Source organism: Mauremys reevesii, linkage group 12 (assembly GCF_016161935.1).
Source record: "Mauremys reevesii isolate NIE-2019 linkage group 12, ASM1616193v1, whole genome shotgun sequence".
Taxonomy (NCBI): domain Eukaryota; kingdom Metazoa; phylum Chordata; order Testudines; family Geoemydidae; genus Mauremys; species Mauremys reevesii.
The window spans coordinates 36,483,163-36,506,394 of NC_052634.1; the positions used below are offsets into that span (position 1 = coordinate 36,483,163).

Consider the following 23,232-nt stretch of genomic DNA (forward strand, 5'->3'; position numbering starts at 1 on the left):
GTCCCAAATGACTGGGAAAGGCTAATATGAGTGCCCATTTTAAAAGAGGGGAAGGGAAGAAGGAGATCCGAGAGACTGCAGGCCAGTCAGCCTCACCTCAGTCCTGGAAAAATCATGGAGCAGGTCCTCAGGAATCAATTCTGAAGCACTTAGAGGAGAGCCAGTGATGGGAGCAGTCAGCATGGATTCCAGCAGGGCAAGTCACGCCTGACTAAACCTAATTGCCTTCTGTGAGGAGAGAACTGAGTCTGCATGGATGAGGGAAAAGAAAGCAATGGGTATGTTCTTCCTTGACTTTAGCAAAGTTTTGCAATCACAGTCTCCACAGTATTCTTGTCAGCAAGTTCAAGAAGTTTGGGCTGGATGAATGGACTACCACAAGGTGGACTATAAGCTGGCTAGGTCCTCCAGGCTCAACAGGTAGTGATCCAATGGCTCCCACGTCTAATTGGCGGCCGGTCTCAGCGGCGTGCCCCAAGGCTCAGTCCTGGGGCCGGTTGCCTGCTGCGCCTAATATGTTCGTTAAGGATCTGGAGAGATGGCGTGGACTGCGCTCTCAGCAAGTTTGCAGATGGCAGCTAAACTGGGAGGAAGCGGTCGATACGCTGGAGAAGTGCAGCTAGAGCTACCAGAGGACCTAGAACAAATTGGAGGGTTGGGCGAAAGAAACACAGTGAGGTTCAACAAGGACAAGTGCTGCCAGTCCTGCACCAGGGCCGGAAGAATCCCGTGCACTGCTCCGAGACTAGGGACCGAATGGCTAAGAGCAGCAGATTCTGCAGAAGAAGGACCTGGGGTTACAGTGGACGAGAAGCTGCGATAGAGTGACAAGCGTTGCCTTGTTGCCAAGAAGGCTAACGGCACATTTGGACTGTATACGTAGGGGCATTGCCAGCAAGATCGAGGGATGTGAGTCGTTCCCTTCTCTTCGACGTTGGTGAGGCCTCATCATAGATACCGTGTCCGGTTTTAGGCCCCACACTGCAGAAAGGATGTGGAAAAACTGAAAGAAAGAGGAGTCAGCATAGGGCAACAAAAGTGATTAGGGGGCTGGAAGACATGATTCCTGAGGAGAGGCTGAGGGAACTGAAGGATTGTTTAGTCTGCAGAAGAGAAGAATGAGGGAAATTGATCGCTGCTTTCCCAACTACCTGAAAGGGGTTCCAAAGAGGATGGATCTAGACTGTTTCTCAGTGGCACAGATGACAGAACGAGGAGCAATGAGTCCCAAGTTGCAGTGGGAGAGAGTTTAGAGAGTTGGATCTTAGGAAAACCCTTTTCCACTAGGAGGGTAGTGAAGCACTGGAATGGGTTCCCTAGGGAGGTGGTGGAATCAATCTCCTTCCTGAGAGGTTTTAAGGTCAGCAACCTTGCCAAAGCCCTGGCGTGGGATGAATTTAGATGAGAGTTAGGTTGGACTAGATGACTGGCCTCCTGAGGTCCCTTCCAACCCCTGATATTCCATGATTTGAAGCTGTTCCCGTGTATCAGGGTGAGCTGCACGGCTCAAGCGGGCCCCAAGGATCTGAGCGAGGCGATGCTACTTTGCAGCAGAGAGGCGGAAGGAGACCAAGCCTTGGCAGGTACAACGCAGAAGGTCAGCACCCCCGGCCGGCAGATAGAATCTCATGTGCAAGATCCCGGCTCCTGTTCCTTTGCAAAGTGTGTGCGTTTGCTCCGGGTTTTAGCTTCTTGGGCCAAGTGCCCTCTGGCTTCGTCCGGGCTCCGTCCTCCAGCGTGCCTGGGCATCAGCCCAGGACTGTCTCAGGAGAGCAGCTGCCACCATCCCAATCTCCGCCCAGCCGGGGAAGGAGCAGAGACAGCCCGGAGAAAAGACTCGCTTTGAGCGCCGGAGACGGACGCAGCATCTTATTTACGGTATAGCCACAGTGCATTGCGTGCAGCGAAGCGAGTCCCCGGTCGAGGCTGGTTTGCTCCCTGTGTCCCCGGTTTCGATGATCCAATCTCGGGCTGCCAATCCGGTTCAATTCCATTTTCCTCTGAAAGCTAGCGGTGTAGCGGGCTGGGAGAGTAGTCACCCCTGACTTTTGGGGCGTGGCGGTTGTTGCCCGGCAGCGCCTCTGCCACGTGTTCTACATGCTCTGCTTTCTCTTCAGTTCGTATAAATCTTTCGCCTTTTACTAAAGATTTCCGTGGAGAGGATATTATTGATGAGTTTCATAGCCAATTTTTTAAGAGCTTTGCTTTGGCAAGTGGGCTGTTGCCCGCTGTGAGAAAAACAGAAGAGTGCTCCCTGAGCTGGTGTCACTGGCTGAAGCTTTTCCTATAGTATGAAAAAGTATAGTAGGGGCACCTGGTATTGGCTGCTGTCAGCAGACAGGATACTGGGCTAGGTCTTTAACTTGGACGGGTAGCTGGGAAGACGGTCAATCAGACAGAACCCGTTGGACAAACCTTTTCATTTCCTTGTTATTGCCTGACTCCTTTAATTCTTTCCTTTTCCTTATTTCTCAGCAGACCGACTAGCCACCATTGGGGATTTGGGTGCTAGCAGAGGACCTGACGAGCTCCTTCTTTTCGGCAGCGTTGAACATGCCAAGGCACAGTCAGATTCTGGATGCTCATCTGAATGTAACGCCTAGCTCTCACCTTTATTTCTGTTTCTAGCTCTTTTGGGCCATCGATCTTTGGTCTGACCCGTGGGATCCTGCATTAGGAGAGATGGCTAATTAATGAGCCCATAAACCTATGGAAATCAAATGAAACCTGAAGTCCGTAGAAGACCTCGAAAGGCCCTTGGGGGTGGAGGCGAGCTGAGGAAGAGTTCCCTGCACAGCTTACTTCTCCATTCTCGTTTTCCTGTCCTGAGCGGAAAAGCCAGAAGCAGCTCCGGGTAGGGAGGGGATACCATATGTGTGCAGTGGTTAGACAGAAACAGCAAGGAACTGGACTCGTATGGAGTAGAACTGTAAGCATCTTCTGTATGCCTGATGACTGCAGGTTTGAGAGAGTTATGTGGGAAGTGGAGGCTTTCGGTGGGCTTTCAGAGGAAATGTAATGGAAGGCAGCCAGAAAGTGGAATCCCAGGTTTTTAAACAATCCTCCACTAACACACCAAACAGCTCAGGTCTAGTTATCATTGAAAATTAGAATGAAGTTACAGCAAGATTTCATCATAAATGAAGTGAAACCATAAAGATTTCAGAACACAACTGCTATAAGGAGCCAGAGGGAATCAATACAAAGTCAACCTTGCCTCAGAGAAAGGCAGTTAAACAAATTCTCTTTTGTAAAGCAGCATAATCTCCCCAAACGGAAGGGCACTGTTCCTGGAGAAGGGTCCTGAGAGGGTTTTCCTCGTTGGTGCCGGCCATCCACCTCCCGAAAGGCGGGAGCTAGGTCGACGGAAGAATTCTTCCGACCAAGGCGCGGACTGATGTAGCCGCGCCGATTTACGTTCCCCGTGCAGCCCAGGCCCGAGGGTCGGTGCGTGCTTAACAGTTAAGTAAAAACATCTCCGTCCGTCAGAGGTGTGCAAAAGGAAAACCCGCTCCTGGGCGACACGGCCACGCCGCCTAACCCGCAGCGTAGCTAGGGCATTCGGGAGGCGGTGGGTGGGCCTCAAGCGACGGAAAGCCCTCCTCCAGCATGGGGTTGTGACAGCCTAGTCTCCGTAGCACAGACAGGGTGGCCACCAAGAGACAGGAACAGACAGCGAAAGCCAAAGCGGCCCAGGGCAGGCGAGGCTGCCTGTTGGACGAGAGACCAGGTGGGACAGGCGTTTTGGACAGGCCGCCCTCCCGTCAAAGGAGGAAGAGCCTGAGAAGAAGGGCCGGGCAAGAAGCTACAAGCAGGGAAAGAAGCAGAGCAGGCAGGCAGGCAGGCGGGTCTCCTTAGAGCCAAGGAAGGCACCAGTCCAAGCCCCAAAGCAGACTAGAGAGCAGATCAGCTGCAAAGACCAGGGAAAGCCAAGAACACAGAGAGACCCAAGTAAAGGTTCAGAGCTGAGCTTTGCCTGCAAGGAGGAACGTGTGACAAAGATACCTAGAAGTACAGGGCCTGTGGAAAGAGCACTCCCAAAGGCCAGGAATAATAACTGGCTTTCCTGAGAATCTGCTTTGCAGTGCACTAAGCCTAAACAGCCCACTGTCAGTTGTCTGTTGTTCAAACCAATCACCAGGGGAAGCGCGAACCAGTCCCCACTACCACAAATTATGCAGTCGAGTTTCCCGATTTGGGGAAATCGCAGGGGTCAGCACACCCGCAGTGCAATGGATGAGCCTCACCCTGGGAAACCACCTTCGTGATCATGGTATCTCCCCTGCCAGGTAAGTATGAGTTCCTGCTGCCCGCCGCCGCCCGCCTCGGGCCGCCCCGCACTTATAACACACGGGCGGACACGCGCCCCACAATCGCCGGCCCGCCCCACCGCCCACACTGCCGACAGCTGCCCCGACGTGGCCCCCGGAGACCGTCCCTTCCCACGCCGAGCTCCCGGTGCCAAAGTCGGGCCCTGCCTGGCAGCCTCTCCGCGCCCGCTCCCACGATGCTCTGCTCGTTTCGGCACACAGATCTGCATACCTGCTCACGCGGCTCCGCCCCTCCGCTCAGGCCCTCCCCTGCTCCGCCCGGCCGCCGCTCTGCGTGCTCAGCTCTCTTTGAGCTCAGATGGGGTGTAGTGCTCAGATCGAGGTGACAGACCTTAACTTGCCATGTGAGGGTCATTCTATCCCCATTACCTGGCTTGCTTATTTATACCTATGACTGTCTTTAACTGTTGTATGCGTGATGTACCCTCACTGCTTGCTGACTGTATCTTGAACTCACCCACAGTATACCCTCACATTGGGGACATTGCACACTGTATAAGTTATGTGCTGTCCAATACCAAAGTATTAGCATCCCCTATACTCTGGATGTCACCTGATGACCAGTAACTGATGTTACAAACTCTCTGTATTATCTATTCTTAAACATTTTCTAATAAACATTTAAAACTAAAATTGCCCTATACTCTGTATGTCACCCCCGATGACCAATATCTGACATTTCAACTCTCTGTATCGTTCATTTTCAAATATTTTCTAATAAACTTTTAAATCTTGGCCTATCCAAGGCCGTGATCAAGTGTCTTGATGTTTTTGGTCTTTTGGCCTCGAGATGAAAACCTTGTCTGTGTCTTGGGAACCTTGAGGTAAAAAATTATCTAAGTTGAAGCGGGTCCCGTCCCGGGAAGCCAGGCCATCAGAGAGACGACGTGGCCCACCTGCTGCTAGGGAAAGAGTGCAGCTTGCATTTCGCTTCTCTCTCGCTCTCTCCCCACCGGAAGTTGGTCCAATACAAGAATGACCTCCCCTGCCTTGTCTCACGTCAGTTTCTCCTCAGGGCAGAAGGTCGGGTGTTGTCAGCCACTCTCCAGAAACTGGACGGCCACTCGATCCCTTTTGTTACCTGCCAAGTGAGGCTGAGTGCACTGGCAGGCAGCGCCGTTTGAAGAAGTGGAAGATTGGACAAATGACCAGGAGGAGTATAAAATATTGCTCAGGCACGCAGGAGTGAAATCAGGAAGGCAACTCACGCTTGGAGTTGCAGCTAGCAAGAGATGTTAAGAGTAACAACAAGAAGGGTTTCTTCAGGGATGTTAGCAACAAGAAGAAAGTCAAGGAAAGTGTGGGCTTTACAGAATGAGGGAGGTGACCTAGTGACAGAGGATGTGGAAAAGCTAATGTACTCAATGCTTCCCACCTCCTCTTCGTGATTTTGTCTTCACGAACAAAATCAGCTCCCAGACTGCTGCCTGGGCAGCACAGCATGGAGAGGAGGTGACCAGCCCTCTGTGGAGAAAGAAGTGCTTCGGGACTATTTAGAAAAGCTGGATGAGCACAAATCCATGGGGCTGGATGCGCTGCATCCGAGGTGCAAAGGAGTTGGCGGTGATTGCAGAGCCACTGGTCATTATCTTTGAAAATTCATGGCCATTGGGAAGTCCCAAATGACTGGGAAAAGGCTAATATAGTGCCCATTTTTAAAAAAGAGGGAAGGAAGAAGGAGGATCCGGGAACTACAGGCCAGTCAGCCTCACCTCAGTCCCTGGAAAAATCATGGAGCAGGTCCTCAAGGAATCAATTCTGAAGCACTTAGAGGAGAGGCAAGTGATCAGGAGCGGTCAGCATGGATTCAGCAAGGGCAAGTCACGCCTGACTAACCTAATTGCCTTCTGTGAGGAGAGAACGGGGTCTGTGGATGAGGGAACAGCAATGGATGTGTTCTTCCTGACTTTAGCAAAGTTTTTGATACGGTCTCCCACAGTATTCTTGTCAGCAAGTTCAAGAAGTTTGGGCTGGATGAATGGACTATAAGGTGGACTATGTTGGCTAGGTCCTCGGCTCAACGGCAGTGATCAATGGCTCCACGTCTAATTGGCAGCCGGTCTCGCGGCGTGCCCCAAGGCTCGGTCCTGGGGCCGGTTGTGTACAATATCTTCGTTAAGGATCTGGAGGATGGCGTGGACTGCACTCTCAGCAAGTTTGCAGATGACGCTAAACTGGGAGGAGCGGTCGATACGCTGGAGGGTACGGCTAGGCTACAGAGGACCTAGACAAATTGGAGGATTGGGCTGAAAGAAACCTGATGAGGTTCAACAAGGACAAGTGCCCAGTCCTGCACTTAGGACGGAAGAATCCCGTGCACTGCTCCAGACTAGGGACCGAATGGCTAGGCAGCAGTTCTGCAGAAAAGGACCTAGGGGTTACAGTGGACGAGAAGCTGATAGGAGTCCATAGCGTGCCCTTGTTGCCAAGAAGGCTAACGGCATTTTGGACTGTATACGTAGGGGCATTGCCAGCAGATCGAGGGATGTGGTCGTTCCTTCTCTTCGACGTTGCAGTGAGGCCTCATCTGGAGTACTGTGTCCGGTTTTGGGCCCACACTGCAAGAAGGATGTGGAAAACTGAAAAGAGTCCAGCATAGGGCAACAAAAGTGATTAGGGGCTGGAAGACATGATTTATGAGGAGAGGCTGAGGGAACTGGGATTGTTTAGTCTGCAGAAGAGAAGAAATGAGGGGGAATTGATCGCTGCTTTCAACTACCTGAAAGGGGGTTCCAAAGAGGATGGATCTAGACTGTTCTCAGTGGCACCAGATGACAGAACGAGGAGCAATGGTCCCAAGTTGCAGTGGGGAAGGTTTAGGTTGGATCTTAGGAAAACCCTTTTCCACTAGGAGGGTGGTGAAGCACTGGAATGGGTTCCCTAGGAGGTGGTGGAATCTCCTTCCTGAGAGGTTTTTAAGGTCAGCCTTGACAAAGCCCTGGCTGGGATGATTTAGATGGGGATTGGGTTGACTAGATGACTCCTGAGGTCCCTTCCAACCCTGATATTCCATGATTTGACGCTGTTCCCGTGTATCAAGGTGAGCTGCAGCTCAGCGAACCCCAAGGATCTGAGCGAGGCGAGCTACTTTGCAGCAGAGGCAGACCAAGCAGCAGGTACAACGCGGGTCGCACTCGGCCGGCAGATAGAATCTCATGCAAGATCCTGGCTCCTGTTCCTTTGCAAAGTGTGTGCGCTTGTCTGGTTTTAGCTGTGGGCCAAGTGCCCTCTGGCTTCTCGTCCGGCTCCGTCCTCCATGCGCCTGGGCATCAGCGGGACTGTCTCAGGAGAGCAGCTGCCCCATCCCAATCTCCGCCCAGCCGGGAAGGAGCAGAGGCAGCCCGAGAAAAGACTCCTTTGAGCGCCGGAGACGGACGAGCATCTTATTTGCATAGCCACAGTGCATTGCGTGCAGCGGCGAGTCCCTGGTCGAGGGGCTGGTTTTGCTCCCTGTGTCCCCGGCTTCGATGATCCAACCGGCTGCCAATCGGTTCAATTCCATTTCCTCTGAAAGCTAGCGGTGTAGCGGGCTGAGAGTAGTCACCCTGACTTTTGGGAGCGTAGGCGGTTGCCCGGCAGCGCCTGCCACGTGTTCTACATGCTCTGCTTTCTTCAGTTCGTATAAATCTTTCGCCTTTACTAAAGATTTCCGTGGAGAGGAATGTTGATGAGTTTGTAGCCAATTTTTAAGGCTTGCTTTGGCAAGGCTGTTGCCTGCTGTGAGAAAAACAGAAGAGTGCTCCTGAGCTGGTGTCACTGGCTGAAGCTTTTCTATAGTATGAAAAAGTATAGTAGGGGGCACCTGGCATTGGCTGCTGTCAGCAGACAGGATACTGGCTAGGTCTTTAACTTGACGGTAGCTGGAAGACGGTCAATCAGACAGAACCTGTTGACAAACCTTTCATTTCCTTGTTATTGCCTGACTCCTTTAATTCTTTTCCTTTCCTTATTTCTCAGCAGACCGACTAGCCACCAGATTTGGGTGCTAGCAGAGGACCTGACGAGCTCCTTCTTTTCGGCAGCGCTGAACATGCCAAGGCACAGTCAGATTCTGATGCTCATCTGAATGTAACGCCTAGCTTCACCTTTATTTCCTGTTTCTTAGCTCTTTGGGCCATCGATCTTTGGTCTGACCTGTGATCCCTGCATTAGAGAGATGGCTAATTAATGAGCCCATAAACCTTGGAAATCAAATGAAACCTGAAGTCCGTAGAAGACCTCGAAAGGCCCTTGGGGGTGGAGTGCGAGCTGAGGAAGAGTTCCCTGCACAGCTTACTTCTCCATTCTCGTTTTCCTGTCCTGAGCGGAAAAGCCAGGAAGCAGCTCCGGGTAGGGAGGGGATACCATATGTGTGCAGTGGTTAGACAGGAAACAGCAAGGAACTGGACTGTATGGGAGGAAACTGTAAGCATCTTCTGTATGCCTGATGACTGCAGGTTTGAGAGAGTTATGTGGAAGTGGAGGCCGTGGGCTTTCAGAGGAAATGTAATGGAAAGGCAGCCGAAAGTGGAATCCCAGGTTTTAAACAATCCTCCACTAACACACCAAACAGCTCAGGTCTAGTTACTCATTGAAAATTAGAATAAAGTTACAGCAAGATTTCATCATAAATGAAGTGAAACCCAAAGATTTCAGAACACAACTGCTATAAGGAGCCAGAGGGAAGCAATACAAAGTCAACCTTGCCTCAGAGAAAGGCAGTTAAACAATTTCTTTTAAAGCAGCATAATCTCCCCAAACGGAAGGGCACTGTTCCTGGAGAAGGGTCCTGGAGAGGGTTTTCCTCGTTGGTGCCGGCCATCCACCTCCCGAAAGGCGGAGCTAGGTCGACGGAAGAATTCTTCCGACCAAGGCGCTGGACTGATGTAGCCGCGCCGATGATGTTCCCCGTGCAGCCCAGGCCCGAGGGTCGGTGCGTGCTGAACAGTTAAGTCAAAACAGCTCCGTCCGCCAGAGGTGTGCAAAAGGGAAAACCCGCTCCTGGGCGACACGCCACGCCGCCCCTAACCCGCAGCGTAGCTAAAGGGCATTCGGGAGGCGGTGGTGGGCCTGCGACGGAAAGCCCTCCTCCAGCATGGGGTTGTGACAGCCTAGTCTCCGTAGCACAGACAGGGTGGCCACCAAGAGACAGGAACAGACAGCGAAAGCCAAAGCGGCCCCAGGGCAGGGGGCGAGGCTGCCTGTTGGACGAGGAGACCAGGTGGGACAGGCGTTTTGGACAGGCCGTCCTCCCGTCAAAGGAGGAAGAGCCCGAGAAGAAGGGCCGGGCAAGAAGCTACAAGCAGGGAAAGAAGCAGAGCAGGCAGGCAGGCAGCTCCCCTTAGAGCCAAGGAAGGCACCAGTCCAAGCCCCCCAAAAGCAGACTAGAGAGCAGATCAGCTGCAAAAGACCAGGGAAAGCCAAGAACACAGAGAGACCCAAGTAAAGGTTCAGAGCTGAGCTTTGCTTACAAGGAGGAACGTGTGACAAAGATACCTAGAAGTACAGGGCCTGTGGAAAAGAGCACCCCAAAGGCCCAGAATAATAACTGCTTTCCTGAGAATCTGCTTTGCAGTGCACTGCCTAAACAGCCCACTGTCAGTTGTCTGTTGTTCAAACCAATCACCAGGAGAGCGCGAACGCAGTCCCCACTACCACAAATTATGCAGTCGAGTTTCCCGCATTTGGGAAATCGCAGGGGTCAGCACACCCGCAGTGCAATGGATGAGCCTCACCCTGGGAAACCACCTTCGTGATCATGGTATCTCCCCTGCCAGGTAAGTATGAGTTCCTGCTGCCCGGCCGCCGCCGCCGCTCGCCCCGCACTTATAACACACGGGCGGACTGCGCTTCCACCGCCGCCTCGCCCACCGGCCCACACTGCCGACAGCTGCCCTGACGGCCCCGGAGACCGCCCCTTCCCACGCCGAGCCCCGGTGCCAAAGTCGGGCCCTGCCTGGCAGCCTGCGTCCGCTCCCACGATGCTCTGCTCGCACACAGATCTGCATACCTGCTCACGCGCTCCGCCTCCGCTCGGGCCCTCCCCTGCCCGCCCCGGCCGCCGCTCTTGCGTGCTCAGCTCTTTGAGCTCAGATGGGGTGTAGTGCTCAGATCGAGTGCGACAGACCTTAACTTTGCCATGTGAGGGTCATTCTATCCCCATTACCTGGCTTGCTTATTTATACCTATGACTGTCTTTAACTGTTGTATGCGTGATGTACCCTCACTGCTTGCTGACTGTATCTTGAACTCACCCACAGTATACCCCACATTGGGGACATTGCACACTGTATAAGTTATGTGCTGTCCAATACCAAAGTATTAGCATCCCCCTATACTCTGGATGTCACCCCTGATGACCAGTAACTGATGTTACAAACTCTCTGTACCCCTTCTGGCTGGGAAAGCATTATCTAAATTGTATCTATTCTTACACCTTTTCTAATAAACATTGCCAACTAAAATGGCCCTATGCTCTGTATGTCACCCTGATGACCAATAGCTGACGTTTCAACTCTGTATCGTTCATTTTCAAATATTTTCTAATAAACTTTTAAATCTTGGCCTATCCAAGGCGGTGATCATGTCTTGATGTTTTTGGTCTTTTGGCCTCGAGATGAAAACCTTGTCTGTGTCTTGGGAACCTTGAGGTAAAAATTATCTAAGTTGTAGCTGGTCCTGTCCCGGGAAGCCAGGCCATCGGAGAGACGACGTGGCCCACCTGCTGCTAGGGAAAGAGTGCAGCTTGCATTTCGCTTCTCTCTCGCTCTCCCCACCGGAAGTTGGTCCAATACAAGAATGACCTCCCCTGCCTTGTCTCACGTCAGTTTCTCCTCAGGGCAGAAGGTCGGGTGTTGTCAGCCACTCTCCAGAAACTGGACGGCCACTGATCCCTTTGTTACCTGCCAAGTGAGGCTGAGTGCACTGGCAGGCAGCGCCGCTTGAAGAAGTGGAAGATTGGACAAATGACCAGGAGGAGTATAAAAATATTGCTCAGGCACGCAGGAGTGAAATCAGGAAGGGCAACTCACGCTTGGAGTTGCAGCTAGCAAGAGATGTTAAGAGTAATAACAAGAAGGGTTTCTTCAGGGATGTTAGCAACAAGAAGAAAGTCAAGGAAAGTGTGGGCCTTTACAGAATGAGGGAGGCGACCTTGTGACAGAGGATGTGGAAAAGGTAATGTACTCAATGCTTCCCACCCTCCCCTTCGTGATTTTGTCTTCACGAACAAAATCAGCTCCCAGACTGCTGCTCTGGGCAGCACAGCATGGAGAGGAGGTGACCAGCCCTCTGTGGAGAAAGAAGTGCTTCGGGACTATTTAGAAAAGCTGGATGAGCACAAATCCATGGGGCCGGATGCGCTGCATCCGAGGGTGCTAAAGGAGTTGGCGGGTGTGATTGCAGAGCCACTGGTCATTATCTTTGAAAATTCATGGCCATTGGGAGGTCCCAAATGACTGGGAAAAGGCTAATGTAGTGCCCATCTTTAAAAGAGGGAAGAAAGAAGGAGGATCCGGGGAACTACAGGCCAGTCAGCCTCACCTCAGTCCCTGGAAAATCATGGAGCAGGTCCTCAAGGAATCAATTCTGAAGCACTTAGAGGAGAGGCAAGTGATCAGGAGCGGTCAGCATGGATTCAGCAAGGGCAAGTCACGCCTGACTAACCTAATTGCCTTCTGTGAGGAGAGAACTGGGTCTGTGGATGAGGGAAAAGCAATGGATGTGTTCTTCCTTGACTTTAGCAAAGTTTTTGATACGGTCTCCCACAGTATTCTTGTCGGCAAGTTCAAGAAGTTTGGGCTGGATGAATGGACTATAAGGTGGACTATAAGCTGGCTAGGTCCTCGGGCTCAACGGGTAGTGATCAATGGCTCCACGTCTAATTGGCAGCCGGTCTCAGCGGCGTGCCCCAAGGCTCGGTCCTGGGGCCGGTTGTGTACAATATCTTCGTTAAGGATCTGGAGGATGGTGGACTGCACTCAGCAAGTTTGCAGATGACGCTAAACTGGGAGGAGCGGTCGATACGCTGGAGGGTACGGATAGGCTACAGAGGACCTAGACAAATTGGAGGATTGGGCTGAAAGAAACCTGATGAGGTTCAACAAGGACAAGTGCCCGGTCCTGCACTTAGGACGGAAGAATCCCGTGCACTGCTCCAGACTAGGGACCGAATGGCTAGGCAGCAGTTCTGCAGAAAAGGACCTAGGGGTTACAGTGGACGAGAAGCTGGATATGAGTCGACAGCGTGCCCTTGTTGCCAAGAAGGCTAACGGCATTTTGGACTGTATACGTAGGGGCATTGCCAGCAGATCGAGGGATGTGGTCGTTCCCTTCTTCGACGTTGGTGAGGCCTCATCTGGAGTACCGTGTCCGGTTTTGGGCCCCACACTGCAAGAAGGATGTGGAAAACTGAAAAGAGTCCAGCATAGGGCAACAAAAGTGATTAGGGGGCTGGAAGACATGATTTATGAGGAGAGGCTGAGGGAACTGGGATGGTTTAGTCTGCAGAAGAGAAGAATGAGGGGGGAGTTGATCGCTGCTTTCAACTACCTGAAAGGGGGTTCCAAAGAGGATGGATCTAGACTGTTCTCAGGGGCACCAGATGACAGAACGAGGAGCAATGGTCCCAAGTTGCGGTGGGGAAGGTTTAGGTTGGATCTTAGGAAAACCCTTTTTCACTAGGAGGGTGGTGAAGCACTGGAATGGGTTCCTTAGGGAGGTGGTGGAATCTCCTTCCTGAGAGGTTTTTAAGGTCAGCCTTGACAAAGCCCTGGCTGGGATGATTTAGTTGGGGATTGGGTTGACCAGATGACCTCCTGAGGTCCCTTCCAACCCTGATAGTCCATGATTTGAAGCTGTTCCCGTGTATCAAGGTGAGCTGCAGCTCAGCGAACCCCAAGGATCTGAGCGAGGCGAGCTACTTTGCAGCAGAGGCAGACCAAGCAGCAGGTACAACGCGGGGTCGCACCCGGCCGGGCAGATAGAATCTCATGCGCGAGATCCCGGCCCTGTTACTTTGCAAAGTGTGTGCGTTTGCTCCGGTTTTAGCTGTGGGCCATGCCCTCTGGCTTCTCGTCCGGGCTCCGTCCTCCATGCGCCTGGGCATCAGCGGGACTGTCTCAGGAGAGCAGCTGCCCCATCCCAATCTCCGCCCAGCCAGAGAAGGAGCAGAGGCAGCCCGGAGAAAAGACTCCTTTGAGCGCCGGAGACGGCCGGAGCATCTTATTTGCATAGCCACAGTGCACTGCGTGCAGCGAAGCGAGTCCCTGGTCGAGGGGCTGGTTTTGCTCCCTGTGTCCCCGGTTCCGATGATCCAACTCGGGCTGCCAATCGGTTCAATTCCATTTCCTCTGAAAGCTAGCGGTGTAGCGGGCTGGGAGAGTCGTCACCCTGACTTTTGGGAGCGTAGGCGGTTGCCCCGGCAGCGCCTCTGCCACGAGTTGTACGTACTCTGCTTTCTCTTCAGTTTGTATAAATCTTTCGCCTTTTACTAAAGATTTCCGTGGAGAGGAATGTTGATGAGTTTGTAGCCAATTTTTTAAGGCTTTGCTTTGGCAAGGCTGTTGTCTGCTGTGAGAAAAACAGAAGAGTGCTCCCTGAGCTGGTGTCACTGGCTGAAGCTTTTCTATAGTATGAAAAATGTATAGTAGGGGGCACCTGGCATTGGCTGCTGTCAGCAGACAGGATACTGGGCTAGGTCTTTAACTTGGACGGGTAGCTGGGAAGACGGTCAATCAGACAGAACCCGTTCAACAAACCTTTTCATTTCCTTGTTATTGCCTGACTCCTTTAATTCTTTTCCTTTTCCTTATTTCCCAGCAGACCGACTAGCCACCAGATTTGGGTGCTAGCAGAGGGACCTGACGAGCTCCTTCTTTCGGCAGCGTTGAACATGCCAGGCACAGTCAGATTCTGGATTCTCATCTGAATGTAACGCCTAGCTCTCACCTTTATTTCTGTTTCTTAGCTCTTTGGGCCATCGATCTTTGGTCTGACCCGTAGGATCCCTGCATTAGGAGAGATGGCTAATTAATGAGCCCATAAACCTTGGAAATCAAATGAAACCTGAAGTCTGAAGAAGACCTCGAAAGGCCCTTGGGGGTGGAGTGAGCTGAGGAAGAGGTCCCAGCACAGCTTACCTCTCCATTCTCGTTTTCCTGTCCTGAGCGGAAAAGCCAGGAAGCAGCTCCGGGTAGGGAGGGGATACCATATGTGTGCAGTGGTTAGACAGGAAACAGCAAGGAACTGGACTCGTATGGAGTGAAACTGTAAGCATCTTCTGTATGCCTGATGACTGCAGGTTTGAGAGAGTTATGTGGGAAGTGGAGGCTTTGTGGGCTTTCAGAGGAAATGTAATGGAAAGGCAGCCGAAAGTGGAATCCCAGGTTTTTAAACAATCCTCCACTAACACACCAAACAGCTCAGGTCTAGTTACTCATTGAAAATTAGAATAAAGTTACAGCAAGATTTCATCATAAATGAAGTGAAACCCTAAAGATTTCAGAACACAACTGCTATAAGGAGCCAGAGGAAGCAATACAAAGTCAACCTTGCCTCAGAGAAAGGCAGTTAAACAATTTCTCTTTTAAAGCAGCATAATCTCCCAAACGGAAGGGCACTGTTCCTGGAGAAGGGTCCTGAGAGGGTTTTCCTGTTGGTGCCGGCCATCCACCTCCCGAAAGGCGGAGCTAGGTCGACGGAAGAATTCTTCCACCAAGGCGCTGGACTGATGTAGCCGCGCCGATTTACGCTCCCCGTGCAGCCCAGGCCCGAGGGTCGGTGCGTGCTGAACAGTTAAGTCAAAACAGCTCCGTCCGTCAGAGGTGTGCAAAGGGAAAACCCGCCTCCTGGGCGACACGGCCACGCCGCCCTAACCCGCAGCGTAGCTAAAGGGCATTCGGGAGGCGGTGGGTGGGCCTCTGCGACGGAAAGCCCTCCTCCAGCATGGGGTTGTGACAGCCTAGTCTCCGTAGCACAGACAGGGTGGCCACCAAGAGACAGGAACAGACAGCGAAAGCCAAAGCGGCCCCAGGGCAGGGGGCGAGGCTGCCTGTTGGACGAGGAGACCAGGTGGGACAGGCGTTTTGGACAGGCCGTCCTCCCGTCAAAGGAGGAAGAGCCCAAGAAGAAGGGCCGGGCAAGAAGCTACAAGCAGGGAAAGAAGCAGAGCAGGCAGGCAGGCAGCTCCCCTTAGAGCCAAGGAAGGCACCAGTCCAAGCCCCCCAAAAGCAGACTAGAGAGCAGATCAGCTGCAAAAGACCAGGGAAAGCCAAGAACACAGAGAGACCCAAGTAAAGGTTCAGAGCTGAGCTTTGCTTACAAGGAGGAACGTGTGACAAAGATACCTAGAAGTACAGGGCCTGTGGAAAAGAGCACTCCCAAAGGCCCAGAATAATAACTGCTTTCCTGAGAATCTGCTTTGCAGTGCACTAAGCCTAAACAGCCCACTGTCAGTTGTCTGTTGTTCAAACCAATCACCAGGGGAGAGCGAACGCAGTCCCCCACTACCACAAATTATGCAGTCGAGTTTCCCGCATTTGGGGAAATCGCAGGGGTCAGCACACCCGCAGTGCAATGGATGAGCCTCACCCTGGGAAAACCACCTTCGTGATCATGGTATCTCCCCTGCCAGGTAAGTATGAGTTCCTGCTGCCCGGCCGCCGCCGCCTCGCCGCCCCGCACTTATAACACACGGGCGGACCGGCCGCCCCACCGCCGGCCTCGCCCCCACCGGCCCACACTGCCGACAGCTGCCCCGACGTGGCCCCCGGAGACCGTCCCTTCCCCACGCCGAGCTCCCGGTGCCAAAGTCGGGCCCTGCCTGGCAGCCTGCGTCCGCTCCCACGATGCTCTGCTCGCACACAGATCTGCATACCTGCTCACGCGGCTCCGCCCCTCCGCTCGGGCCCTCCCTGCCCGCCCGGCCGCCGCTCTTGCGTGCTCAGCTCTTTGAGCTCAGATGGGGTGTAGTGCTCAGATCGAGTGCGACAGACCTTAACTTTGCCATGTGAGGGTCATTCTATCCCCATTACCTGGCTTGCTTATTTATACCTATGACTGTCTTTAACTGTTGTATGCGTGATGTACCCTCACTGCTTGCTGACTGTATCTTGAACTCACCCACAGTATACCCCACATTGGGGACATTGCACACTGTATAAGTTATGTGCTGTCCAATACCAAAGTATTAGCATCCCCCTATACTCTGGATGTCACCCCTGATGACCAGTAACTGATGTTACAAACTCTCTGTATTATCTATTCTTAAACATTTTCTAATAAACATTTAAAACTAAAATTGCCCTATACTCTGTATGTCACCCCCGATGACCAATATCTGACATTTCAACTCTCTGTATCGTTCATTTTCAAATATTTTCTAATAAACTTTTAAATCTTGGCCTATCCAAGGCCGTGATCAAGTGTCTTGATGTTTTTGGTCTTTTGGCCTCGAGATGAAAACCTTGTCTGTGTCTTGGGAACCTTGAGGTAAAAAATTATCTAAGTTGTAGCGGGTCCCGTCCCGGGAAGCCAGGCCATCAGAGAGACGACGTGGCCCACCTGCTGCTGGGGAAAGAGTGCAGCTTGCATTTCGCTTCTCTCTCGCTCTCTCCCCACCGGAAGTTGGTCCAATACAAGAATGACCTCCCCTGCCTTGTCTCACGTCAGTTTCTCCTCAGGGCAGAAGGTCGGGTGTTGTCAGCCACTCTCCAGAAACTGGACGGCCACTCGATCCCTTTTGTTACCTGCCAAGTGAGGCTGAGTGCACTGGCAGGCAGCGCCGTTTGAAGAAGTGGAAGATTGGACAAATGACCAGGGAGGAGTATAAAAATATTGCTCAGGCACGCAGGAGTGAAATCAGGAAGGCAACTCACGCTTGGAGTTGCAGCTAGCAAGAGATGTTAAGAGTAACAACAAGAAGGGTTTCTTCAGGGAGGTTAGCAACAAGAAGAAAGTCAAGGAAAGTGTGGGCCCCTTACAGAATGAGGGAGGTGACCTAGTGACAGAGGATGTGGAAAAGCTAATGTACTCAATGCTTCCCACCCTCCCCTTCGTGATTTTGTCTTCACGAACAAAATCAGCTCCCAGACTGCTGCTCTGGGCAGCACAGCATGGAGAGGAGGTGACCAGCCCTCTGTGGAGAAAGAAGTGCTTCGGGACTATTTAGAAAAGCTGGATGAGCACAAATCCATGGGGCTGGATGCGCTGCATCCGAGGGTGCTAAAGGAGTTGGCGGGTGTGATTGCAGAGCCACTGGTCATTATCTTTGAAAATTCATGGCCATTGGGGGAAGTCCCAAATGACTGGGAAAAGGCTAATATAGTGCCCATTTTTAAAAGAGGGAAGGAAGAAGGAGGATCCGGGAACTACAGGCCAGTCAGCCTCACCTCAGTCCCTGGAAAATCATGGAGCAGGTCCTCAAGGAATCAATTCTGAAGCACTTAGAGGAGAGGCAAGTGATCAGGAGCGGTCAGCATGGATTCAGCAAGGGCAAGTCACGCCTGACTAACCTAATTGCCTTCTGTGAGGAGAGAACTGGGTCTGTGGATGAGGGAAAAGCAATGGATGTGTTCTTCCTTGACTTTAGCAAAGTTTTTGATACGGTCTCCCACAGTATTCTTGTCGGCAAGTTCAAGAAGTTTGGGCTGGATGAATGGACTATAAGGTGGACTATAAGCTGGCTAGGTCCTCGGGCTCAACGGGTAGTGATCAATGGCTCCACGTCTAATTGGCAGCCGGTCTCAGCGGCGTGCCCAAGGCTCGGTCCTGGGGCCGGTTGTGTACAATATCTTCGTATGATCTGGAGGATGGCGTGGACTGCACTCTCAGCAAGTTTGCAGATGACGCTAAACTGGGAGGAGCGGTCGATACGCTGGAGGGTACGGCTAGGCTACAGAGGGACCTAGACAAATTGGAGGATTGGGCCGAAAGAAACCTGATGAGGTTCAACAAGGACAAGTGCCCAGTCCTGCACTTAGGACGGAAGAATCCCGTGCACTGCTCCAGACTAGGGACCGAATGGCTAGGCAGCAGTTCTGCAGAAAAGGACCTAGGGGTTACAGTGGACGAGAAGCTGGATAGGAGTCGACAGCGTGCCCTTGTTGCCAAGAAGGCTAACGGCATTTTGGACTGTCTACGAGGGGCATTGCCAGCAGATCGAGGGATGTGGTCGTTCCCTTCTCTTCGACGTTGGTGAGGCCTCATCTGGAGTACCGTGTCCGGTTTTGGGCCCCACACTGCAAGAAGGATGTGGAAAAACTGAAAAGAGTCCAGCATAGGGCAACAAAAGTGATTAGGGGGCTGGAAGACATGATTTATGAGGAGAGGCTGAGGGAACTGGGATTGTTTAGTCTGCAGAAGAGAAGAATGAGGGGGGAATTGATCGCTGCTTTCAACTACCTGAAAGGGGGTTCCAAAGAGGATGGATCTAGACTGTTCTCAGTGGCACCAGATGACAGAACGAGGAGCAATGGTCCCAAGTTGCAGTGGGGAAGGTTTAGGTTGGATCTTAGGAAAACCCTTTTCCACTAGGAGGGTGGTGAAGCACTGGAATGGGTTCCCTAGGGAGGTGGTGGAATCTCCTTCCTGAGAGGTTTTTAAGGTCAGCCTTGACAAAGCCCTGGCTGGGATGATTTAGATGGGGATTGGGTTGGACTAGATGACCTCCTGAGGTCCCTTCCAACCCTGATATTCCATGATTTGAAGCTGTTCCCGTGTATCAAGGTGAGCTGCAGCTCAGCGAACCCCAAGGATCTGAGCGAGGCGAGCTACTTTGCAGCAGAGGCAGACCAAGCAGCAGGTACAACGCGGGTCGCACCGGCCGGCAGATAGAATCTCATGTGCAAGATCCCGGCTCCTGTTCCTTTGCAAAGTGTGTGTGTTTGCTCGGGTTTTAGCTGTGGGCCAAGTGCCCTCTGGCTTCTCGTCCGGCTCCGTCCTCCATGCGCCTGGGCATCAGCGGGACTGTCTCAGGAGAGCAGCTGCCCCATCCCAATCTCCGCCCAGCCGGGGAAGGAGCAGAGGCAGCCCGGAGAAAAGACTCCTTTGAGCGCCGGAGACGGACGCAGCATCTTATTTGCATAGCCACAGTGCATTGCGTGCAGCGGCGAGTCCCTGGTCGAGGGGCTGGTTTTGCTCCCTGTGTCCCCGGTTTCGATGATCCAACTCGGGCTGCCAATCGGTTCAATTCCATTTCCTCTGAAAGCTAGCGGTAGCGGGCTGGGAGAGTAGTCACCCTGACTTTGGGAGCGTAGGCGGTTGCCCGGCAGCGCCTCTGCCACGTGTTCTACATGCTCTGCTTTCTTCAGTTCGTATAAATCTTTCGCCTTTACTAAAGATTTCCGTGGAGAGGAATGTTGATGAGTTTGTAGCCAATTTTTTAAGGCTTTGCTTTGGCAAGGCTGTTGCCCGCTGTGAGAAAAACAGAAGAGTGCTCCCTGAGCTGGTGTCACTGGCTGAAGCTTTTCTATAGTATGAAAAAAGTATAGTAGGGGGCACCTGGCATTGGCTGCTGTCAGCAGACAGGATACTGGGCTAGGTCTTTAACTTGGACGGGTAGCTGGGAAGACGGTCAATCAGACAGAACCCGTGGACAAACCTTTTCATTTCCTTGTTATTGCCTGACTCCTTTAATTCTTTCCTTTTCCTTATTTCTCAGCAGACCGACTAGCCACCAGATTTGGGTGCTAGCAGAGGGACCTGACGAGCTCCTTCTTTCGGCAGCGTTGAACATGCCAAGGCACAGTCAGATTCTGGATGCTCATCTGAATGTAACGCCTAGCTCTCACCTTTATTTCTGTTTCTTAGCTCTTTTGGGCCATCGATCTTTGGTCTGACCTGTGGGATCCTGCATTAGGAGAGATGGCTAATTAATGAGCCCATAAACCTTGGAAATCAAATGAAACCTGAAGTCCGTAGAAGACCTCGAAAGGCCCTTGGGGGTGGAGTGCGAGCTGAGGAAGAGTTCCTGCACAGCTTACTTCTCCATTCTCGTTTTCCTGTCCTGAGCGGAAAAGCCAGGAAGCAGCTCCGGTAGGGAGGGGATACCATATGTGTGCAGTGGTTAGACAGGAAACAGCAAGGAACTGGACTCGTATGGAGTGAAACTGTAAGCATCTTCTGTATGCCTGATGACTGCAGGTTTGAGAGAGTTATGTGGAAGTGGAGGCTTTCGTGGGCTTTCAGAGGAAATGTAATGGAAAGGCAGCCGAAAGTGGAATCCCAGGTTTTTAAACAATCCTCCACTAACACACCAAACAGCTCAGGTCTAGTTACTCATTGAAAATTAGAATAAAGTTACAGCAAGATTTCATCATAAATGAAGTGAAACCCTAAAGATTTCAGAACACAACTGCTATAAGGAGCCAGAGGAAGCAATACAAAGTCAACCTTGCCTCAGAGAAAGGCAGTTAAACAATTTCTCTTTAAAGCAGCATAATCTCCCAAACGGAAGGGCACTGTTCCTGGAGAAGGGTCCTGGAGAGGGTTTTCTCGTTGGTGCCGGCCATCCACCTCCCGAAAGGCGGAGCTAGGTCGACGGAAGAATTCTTCCGACCAAGGCGCGGACTGATGTAGCCGCGCCGACGACGCTCCCGTGCAGCCCAGGCCCGAGGGTCGGTGCGTGCTGAACAGTTAAGTCAAAACAGCTCCGTCCGTCAGAGGTGTGCAAAAGGGAAAACCCGCTCCTGGGCGACACGGCCACGCCGCCCTAACCCGCAGCGTAGCTAAAGGGCATTCGGGGAGGCGGTGGGTGGGCCTCAAGCGACGGAAAGCCCTCCTCCAGCATGGGGTTGTGACAGCCTAGTCTCCGTAGCACAGACAGGGTGGCCACCAAGAGACAGGAACAGACAGCGAAAGCCAAAGCGGCCCCAGGGCAGGGGGCGAGGCTGCCTGTTGGACGAGGAGACCAGGTGGGACAGGCGTTTTGGACAGGCCGTCCTCCCACAAAGGAGGAAGAGCCCGAGAAGAAGGGCCGGGCAAGAAGCTACAAGCAGGGAAAGAAGCAGAGCATGCAGGCAGGCAGCTCCCCTTAGAGCCAAGGAAGGCACCAGTCCAAGCCCCCCAAAAGCAGACTAGAGAGCAGATCAGCTGCAAAAGACCAGGGAAAGCCAAGAACACAGAGAGACCCAAGTAAAGGTTCAGAGCTGAGCTTTGCTTACAAGGAGGAACGTGTGACAAAGATACCTAGAAGTACAGGGCCTGTGGAAAAGAGCACTCCCAAAGGCCCAGAATAATAACTGCTTTCCTGAGAATCTGCTTTGCAGTGCACTAAGCCTAAACAGCCCACTGTCAGTTGTCTGTTGTTCAAACCAATCACCAGGGGAGAGCGCGAACGCAGTCCCCCACTACCACAAATTATGCAGTCGAGTTTCCCGCATTTGGGGAAATCGCAGGGGTCAGCACACCCGCAGTGCAATGGATGAGCCTCACCCTGGGAAAACCACCTTCGTGATCATGGTATCTCCCCTGCCAGGTAAGTATGAGTTCCTGCTGCCCGGCCGCCGCCCGCCCTCGCTCGCCCCGCACTTATAACACACGGGGCGGACCGCCGCGCCCCCACCGGCCCACACTGCCGACAGCTGCCCCGACGTGGCCCCCGGAGACCGTCCCTTCCCCACGCCGAGCTCCCGGTGCCAAAGTCGGGCCCTGCCTGGCAGCCTGCGTCCGCTCCCACGATGCTCTGCTCGCACACAGATCTGCATACCTGCTCACGCTGCCCGCCTCCGCTCGGGCCCCTCCCCTACCCGCCCGGGCCGCCGCTCTTGCGTGCTCAGCTCTTTGAGCTCAGATGGGGTGTAGTGCTCAGATCGAGTGCGACAGACCTTAACTTTGCCATGTGAGGGTCATTCTATCCCCATTACCTGGCTTGCTTATTTATACCTATGACTGTCTTTAACTGTTGTATGCGTGATGTACCCTCACTGCTTGCTGACTGTATCTTGAACTCACCCACAGTATACCCCACATTGGGGACATTGCACACTGTATAAGTTATGTGCTGTCCAATACCAAAGTATTAGCATCCCCCTATACTCTGGATGTCACCCCTGATGACCAGTAACTGATGTTACAAACTCTCTGTATTATCTATTCTTAAACATTTTCTAATAAACATTTCAAACTAAAATTGCCCTATGCTCTGTATGTCACCCCCGATGACCAATAGCTGACGTTTCAACTCTCTGTATTGTTCATTTTCAAATATTTTCTAATAAACTTTTAAATCTTGGCCTATCCAAGGCGGTGATCAAGTGTCTTGATGTTTTTGGTCTTTTGGCCTCGAGATGAAAACCTTGTCTGTGTCTTGGGAACCTTGAGGTAAAAAATTATCTAAGTTGTAGCGGGTCCCGTCCCGGGAAGCCAGGCCATCGGAGAGACGACGTGGCCCACCTGCTGCTAGGGAAAGGTGCAGCTTGCATTTCGCTTCTCTCGCTCTCCCACCGGAAGTTGGTCCAATACAAGAATGACCTCCTGCCTTGTCTCACGTCAGTTTCTCCTCAGGGCAGAAGGTCGGGAGTTGTCAGCCACTCTCCAGAAACTGGACGGCCACTCGATCCCTTTTGTTACCTGCCAAGTGAGGCTGAGTGCACTGGCAGGCAGCGCCGTTTGAAGAAGTGGAAGATTGGACAAATGACCAGGGAGGAGTATTAAAATATTGCTCAGGCACGCAGGAGTGAAATCTGGAAGGGCAACTCACGCTTGGAGTTGCAGCTAGCAAGAGATGTTAAGAGTAACAACAAGAAGGGTTTCTTCAGGATGTTAGCAACAAGAAGAAAGTCAAGGAAAGTGTGGGCCCCTTACAGAATGAGGGAGGCGACCTTGTGACAGAGGATGTGGAAAAGCTAATGTACTCAATGCTTCCCACCCTCCTCTTCGTGATTTTGTCTTCACGAACAAAATCAGCTCCCAGACTGCTGCTCTG

At 52.4% G+C, this 23,232-nt stretch overlaps 8 non-coding genes across 8 annotated transcripts; 4 read left to right on the plus strand and 4 right to left on the minus strand.

Annotated features, from left to right (window-relative positions):
* The first annotated feature begins 2,097 nt into the window (after positions 1 to 2,097).
* On the plus strand, positions 2,098 to 2,217 carry LOC120376081. Its single transcript, XR_005587003.1, has one exon. It is a non-coding gene; the product is annotated as a U5 spliceosomal RNA (small nuclear RNA).
* A 1,920-nt stretch (positions 2,218 to 4,137) lies between these two features.
* LOC120376258 lies at positions 4,138 to 4,297 on the minus strand. Its single transcript, XR_005587160.1, has one exon. It is a non-coding gene; the product is annotated as a U1 spliceosomal RNA (small nuclear RNA).
* A 3,632-nt stretch (positions 4,298 to 7,929) lies between these two features.
* Positions 7,930 to 8,040, plus strand: LOC120376085. The gene has a single exon (XR_005587007.1). It is a non-coding gene; the product is annotated as a U5 spliceosomal RNA (small nuclear RNA).
* Positions 8,041 to 9,935: 1,895 nt separating this feature from the next.
* On the minus strand, positions 9,936 to 10,095 carry LOC120376230. The gene has a single exon (XR_005587135.1). It is a non-coding gene; the product is annotated as a U1 spliceosomal RNA (small nuclear RNA).
* Positions 10,096 to 13,756: 3,661 nt separating this feature from the next.
* LOC120376027 lies at positions 13,757 to 13,872 on the plus strand. Its single transcript, XR_005586952.1, has one exon. It is a non-coding gene; the product is annotated as a U5 spliceosomal RNA (small nuclear RNA).
* A 1,916-nt stretch (positions 13,873 to 15,788) lies between these two features.
* Positions 15,789 to 15,950, minus strand: LOC120376175. The gene has a single exon (XR_005587083.1). It is a non-coding gene; the product is annotated as a U1 spliceosomal RNA (small nuclear RNA).
* Positions 15,951 to 19,600: 3,650 nt separating this feature from the next.
* On the plus strand, positions 19,601 to 19,713 carry LOC120376084. The gene has a single exon (XR_005587006.1). It is a non-coding gene; the product is annotated as a U5 spliceosomal RNA (small nuclear RNA).
* Positions 19,714 to 21,627: 1,914 nt separating this feature from the next.
* LOC120376127 lies at positions 21,628 to 21,791 on the minus strand. Its single transcript, XR_005587036.1, has one exon. It is a non-coding gene; the product is annotated as a U1 spliceosomal RNA (small nuclear RNA).
* Between the last annotated feature and the right edge of the window lie 1,441 nt (positions 21,792 to 23,232).